Genomic DNA, 6000 nt, shown 5'->3' with positions numbered 1-6000 from the left:
AATCTCAGCAGACGGTTCGTTGTTTGGTGAAGTATCTTGCTCATGGTGATCGTTTTACTGGTTGCTGGTCTGAATTTCTTGCAACAGCAGATTCCTTTGTTTCTCTCTCTGCAGATTCTCCTCTCTCATCTTTTGGGGGACCTTCGGTTGCTGGAATTTCTGATTGCTGACTCCAATCTATCGGGGAGATTATCCTCTTCGAATTGATATGCTGGAAGCCCTAATTCATCAAAGGGAATTGATTGTATTTATGAAGCCAACGTCAGCCTTGCCTAACCTCTCCAAAGTGTGGGAAAGTTGTGTCTGTTTGTCTGATTGTTTGTGGTCTTTCTGAGTGTCAGATTGACTACCGATTGTCCTTGGCTAGTCCAATCTTCTAACAGGTGGTTGTATTGCATATATCTACTAGCTTTCGAGCGGGGTCCCACCTTCACCCCTTATCTGGTGTTGTCTCTTTAATGTTTCATGTGATTATTGTGGATTATCTTTCATATTCAGTTAAGTAATAAATTATTCAGTGCATGCCTAGATCCTCTCTCTTAAGCGATGTTACACCCTTGTTGCTCTCCTCATTTGGGGGCTTACAGATGGGGAGGTGACCAATACATTTCCAACAACCTATGCAGCCCCTCACAAGCCATGAGGTAAGTCTAGCTCATGACTTACATCCTGCCCCAAGCATTTAAGGTACTACCTATCCAACTTATCAATTTATTTCTCTAGTAGGGTAATATTTGAATGCCTAGACTAGGTCAAATGCTAGTCCCTTGTCCTTAGGTCAGTCATAGCTAGGATTAGCCACAACTAGGGCAAATCTTGTTGAATTGGTATTGGAGCTCTTTCCATGGGATTTTGTGGTCCATTGTGTCACGAAGGTGTGAATTTCATTGAAGTGAATTTTAAATTTTGAATTCTTGGAATTACGTGTGAGTACCTTTGGCCTAGGGGGCATGGTGGTCCTTTGCAGGTGGGCTAGGACTCCAGAAGCCCCATGGAAATTGTGGATGTGCAATTCGATTTCTTGGTGTTAATTCCTAGGCCCAAATGGGAAACACAACGGGCATGATACCCATGCCAAGTGAAACCGTAGCTTTCGTTGGTCCAAGCCACTCTCAACGACACACATTCTTATAGCATCGATCGCACACCTTACGAGGCATCGTTCGGCAAGAGGTTTACTTCTTTGCTTCCCCGCATGATTTCGCCATCGCTTGAAGCTAACAAAACAGCTGAGTCTATGGCTGAGATAACAGAGTCGGTGAAGGATCGTTTGGCCAAGGCACAGGAGGCGTACACTCGGCAAGCCAATAAGTCCCGACGCGACGTCAATTACAAAGAAGGGGATTGGGTCTCTACACGCGGATACTAAAGCAACGGTTGAAGCAACTGGGCAAGCGCTTCCCAAAGCTGTTTTTCCGAAGCTTTGGACCTTTTCCTATCATTCGGAAGATTAACGACGTCAGCGTCAAGCTACAACTTCCAGCAACTTGGACGATGCACAACACATTTCGTGTTTCATGGTTGAAGCCATACATCGGCCCCGACCTGTCAAAAGTGCAAGAAGAAGAGCAGCTCGAGGTTCTTGAGGAGGCTAAAGTGTTGGAGCTAGTGCAGATACTACTCCAAAAGTGGAAGCATGGGTCCGTTCGCAAGATACGCCAATTCTATACGAAGTTCAGAGATCGGGGCACCCATGAGGCCGTTTGGTTGGATGAAGAATTTTTCTAGGAGTACCCTCAGCTACTACAGGATTACTTGGAGGCAATGCACCTGCCGCCAAGCTAAGGAGGGAATGTCAGATGCACCACTGCGCCTGGTGCATGGTGACAAGTTGGCTCACCATAGGTGTACTACTTTAGCACCCAGATAGGACTTTTTGTTATATGTCGTGGCCTATTTGTGAGCCCTAGTCCGGGGACGAGTCAGGCACGAGGTGCATAGTACCTTCCAGCCTTAGGTTCAGTCAGTCAGTCAACGGTTACCCCTGGAGAACCCAGTTAGAGAACAAGCCTATACAGGAAGAAGTTAGTGCACTAATGCTTGCAGGTGTTAATCTGCAGATGCAGCAATAAGTCACCAACACACCGGGGCGTTGCAGAGGAGACAATGGAAACGAGGAAAAAATAGATGCAAAGATGAGCAGCAGAGACGGGAGACGCATGAGATACATGCCAAATATATCTGAACAAGCAACAAAAATAATGAAATCAGCACTTGAAATGAAATCAAAGGTGGTACAGGAGATGGTCCTTTAGGCTAATAGACATGAGGTGTTCACTGTTGAGACCAATAGGGAGGGCCGCGAAGAGCATGTTTATGATATACATATAAAGGCCAATCCATCATGCACTTGTCCAGATTTCCTGGGAAGGGTGAAAAGCAAGAAGCAAAATCTAGGTCAGCCTAGGTTAGTATTAGTAGGGTAGGGTGAGAGGGTCAGTTCAGGGGCTAGAAAGGGGCCAGAAAGGAGCCCAAATGAGGGCCTAGTGGAGGGGCCAAGGCGAGGCAACCTTGGCCAAAATCTGGCCGACTAAAATTGGTTGGCCAATTTTGGCCGGCCGACCAATTATGGCCAGCCAACTATGGCCAGATCTGGCCGGCCACCTACCTGGGGCAGACTGCCCACTCCTCCTATATAACCCCCCCCTCTTAGCATCCAACTTCAAGGCAGCAGCAACAAGACAAGTGCAGCCCTCAGCCGCTCAGTTCCGAGCCCCTTCGTCGCCCAGGGTAGCTCTTGCAGGGAAGATCTAGCGTCCAGCCACCTCTTCCTCTTCGGTGTGCACAGTTCGGGGACAGTTCCAGAAATGAAATTATTATGCAAGTGGATACGCTTTGTGAAGAGAAGTGACATTCCCTCCGTCTTTCAATCAGTTATCCTCGACTGAAGTGCTTCTTCGTGAGCATCAAGAATGTCAGGAAACTCCTAAAACATTGACCTTTCCATCCATCTAACATCCATAAATGGAAATCCGTTGAACTTCAAGAGATTTCCATCCATCTAGCATCCGTAGACGGAAATCTCATTATCCTCCACTTCAGGGGGATCTTCTCAAACAGGGTCATGAGGAATATCCCCAACATAGGGTTTGATCAAATTGACATGAAAGACATTGTGTATCTTCCTATGTGGTGGAAGATCTAGTCGAACTGAAACTTGATTAATAATCTTCAGTACCTTGAAAGGACCATAATATCTGAAAAAGAGCTTTAAATAGATATTCTTTTGTCCCACTTTGTTTTTGAGCATGCCTTTTTCAAATTTTAGTAAAATCCATTGACCTTCCTTGATCTCAATGGCCCTCCGTCTTTTATTTGCAGTTGCACTTTGTTTTTCTTGAGCCTTTTGGATGGTTGTGCGAACTTTGGCAAAGCGGAGTCATAATCCTCTACAAATTGATCAGTGGCAAAGATCTTATGCTTAGTTTGCATTAATGGAGTTGGTAAGGATGTACCATAGATGATTTGGAAAGGAGTTTCTCCAGCCTGCACATGGGAGAATGTTGTGCGTCACACTTTCACCTGTATGTGTGTTCTCAAGGCTTGAAGGTTGTTCTCAGCATGGTGTATTCGGCAGGGTCAAGGCTGTCCTTGGCAAGCGTGCAGGCCTGAGGAAGCGTCGATTGGCGTGTGTGAGAAAGGGCGGAGCGAAAGTACGCACGGCATTGTTTTTTAAGCATTTTTAAAGGGTTGAAAGTTGGGCAAAAAATGTGGCCGTTTCACACGTTTCAATGAAATGTTTCAACGTTTCAAACTGGCTGAAATGCGTTTCATTGTGACGAAGTTGCCGTTAATCAAAAGACAATTTTGTGATAGGACTTTGAATACAAATTTCAAATGCTCTATGTTCCTTCTCATTCTTACTGAAGATCCTCCCAGATGATCAAAAATGTCATCTATTCGGGGAATAGGAAAACGGTTTTTGATGGTCTGTTTATTCAAGGCCCTATAGTTTACACACATCCTGAAAGATCCATCTTTCTTGAGGACTAGTAAGACAGGAGAGCAGAAAGGGGAACTACTAGGTCATTCTAGGCCTTTCTCCAAAACTTCTTGAACTTGCTTGAAGATCTCATCTTGTTGGGTTTGAATGACTCGATATGGAGGTCTATTGGGTGGAGAACATCCAAGAACTAAGTCAATTTTATGGTCTTCGTACCTTTCTGGTGGAAGCTAACTAGGTAACTCTTGTGAGAAACTATTTGCAATTTGTTTAAGAAAATTCAACCTTTCTTGACTAAGTGGATTTGTCAAAACCTCTTCTGGGTCCTCTTTTCAACAACATAAATAACTATTGACCATATCCCTTTTCTAATAACTATTGAGGATTGTAAATGGCTTACCATAGGAATAGTATTTCATGAAACTCCAGCTGAAATGCTCACATCTCGACCCTTGTGTTGAATGGTCAAGATATTCTTTACACAATCAATTTGAGGGTTGACTTTCTTATGCCAAGGCATTCCGAGTATAACATTAGCACCTTGGATCGGGGCAATCATAAAAGATAGGTGATCAAGATACCCTTGATGATGAATCCTGAGTTTGCCAACGAGAGGGTACACCTTTTCTTCATGACACTTGAAAGCACCAAGTGCCTCTTGTGCTTCACCTTTGTCTTTAGTAGCTATGCCCAAACTTTGTGCTAACTCATACGATATAAAGAATGTGTTGCACCATCATCAAGTAAGAAAAGGGCTGAATGATCTTTTACCTGGCCCCAAGTTTTAAGCAAACTATGGGCTGATAAGCAAAACTTCAGAGAAATGCGTCTTCCAGCAAGATAATGGTGGCTGTAATCAGATCTGATAGTAGCAGCAAATGCGGCTGGAGGGTAGAAATCGAATGCCCTATAGTCTCTACAGCCCATCCTTACGACCAGACTCGTGGTGACAACGTAGCAGGAATACACATTGCTGGTAGATTCGGTGAGGCAGTAGCTGCATCGCGTGCAATGCGCAGACAGTAGCAAGTACTATATCAATACAAGAGAAGACTCCCAGCAGTAGTAGCAGAACCGTAACATGCCTTTGAGAGTGGTAATCTGAAGAACGCAGCAACTCCCAAGGTCTGTACCGGAGATCAGCGACTGAAAAATCCAGAATCGGCTGGAAATCAACGTTGCACAGTAGGATAGAATCCAAACAGCTTTTAACAAACCTTGAATATCCCGGTCTATTGATAAACAATCACAGTTGTAGATACTACGGATTCTGAAAATCCAAGCGATGATATAACAGTAGCAGCAATAGATAACTAGCCACGAGATACGAAGAAATGCCTCAGCATAACTGTATGATAGCCGCTCCAGAAACACCCGGCAAGGATGAACATTAGAGACTCCAACTGGTAAGAGAAGGAAAGTGGGGAGATGATACCATATAGAAAAACATGGTGAGGGTGAGAGACAATCAGGAGACAATCATATGATGGAGACTGATGGGCACAAGGTACTGTATTGTAGATGATGAAAGATGCAAGTACAAGGTGCCATTTTATAGGCTAGGCAAGCCTCACACATGACATCACAAGTGATGTCATACGCACAGAATCTAATCTACCTCTATCTACACCCAAAGGTCAAGTGACCCTACAAAGCTCCCAAAGGGCACACAAGTGGCTCACCTACTTAGCCACCTTCACACCTACTCCTAAGGATACATTTAGGCCCAGTGTTCCCACACCTTAGGCTACGAAATATCCCAACAATGTGGGATCTTCTTGAGAACCTTTTTGGCAACAAGATCAACAATTCAAAGGTTTTCTTGAAGCAGAAGCTCTTCAACCTCAAGATGAATGAAGATCAGACATTGATCAAGCACTTGAGCACCTTTGGGTCTATTCTTTAGCAGCTTGGAGCACTCTAGGCGAACGTGGCTGAAGACGACAAGAAGGATGTCCTTCTTACCAGCATCGAGGAGATCACGAGATTCTCAAAGGTACTACCTGTTCTTAGGGTTGCCAGAGAGAATAGTTTTGAAGAGATGATTGCTATCCTCA

Source organism: Dipteris shenzhenensis, chromosome 22, assembly GCF_047967505.1.
Source record: "Dipteris shenzhenensis isolate YYH24624 ecotype China chromosome 22, Dip_SZ_1.0, whole genome shotgun sequence".
In the NCBI taxonomy this organism is placed as follows: domain Eukaryota; kingdom Viridiplantae; phylum Streptophyta; class Polypodiopsida; order Gleicheniales; family Dipteridaceae; genus Dipteris; species Dipteris shenzhenensis.
The sequence above is the reverse complement of the archived record's forward strand: the minus strand, read 5'-3'. Positions refer to the sequence as shown.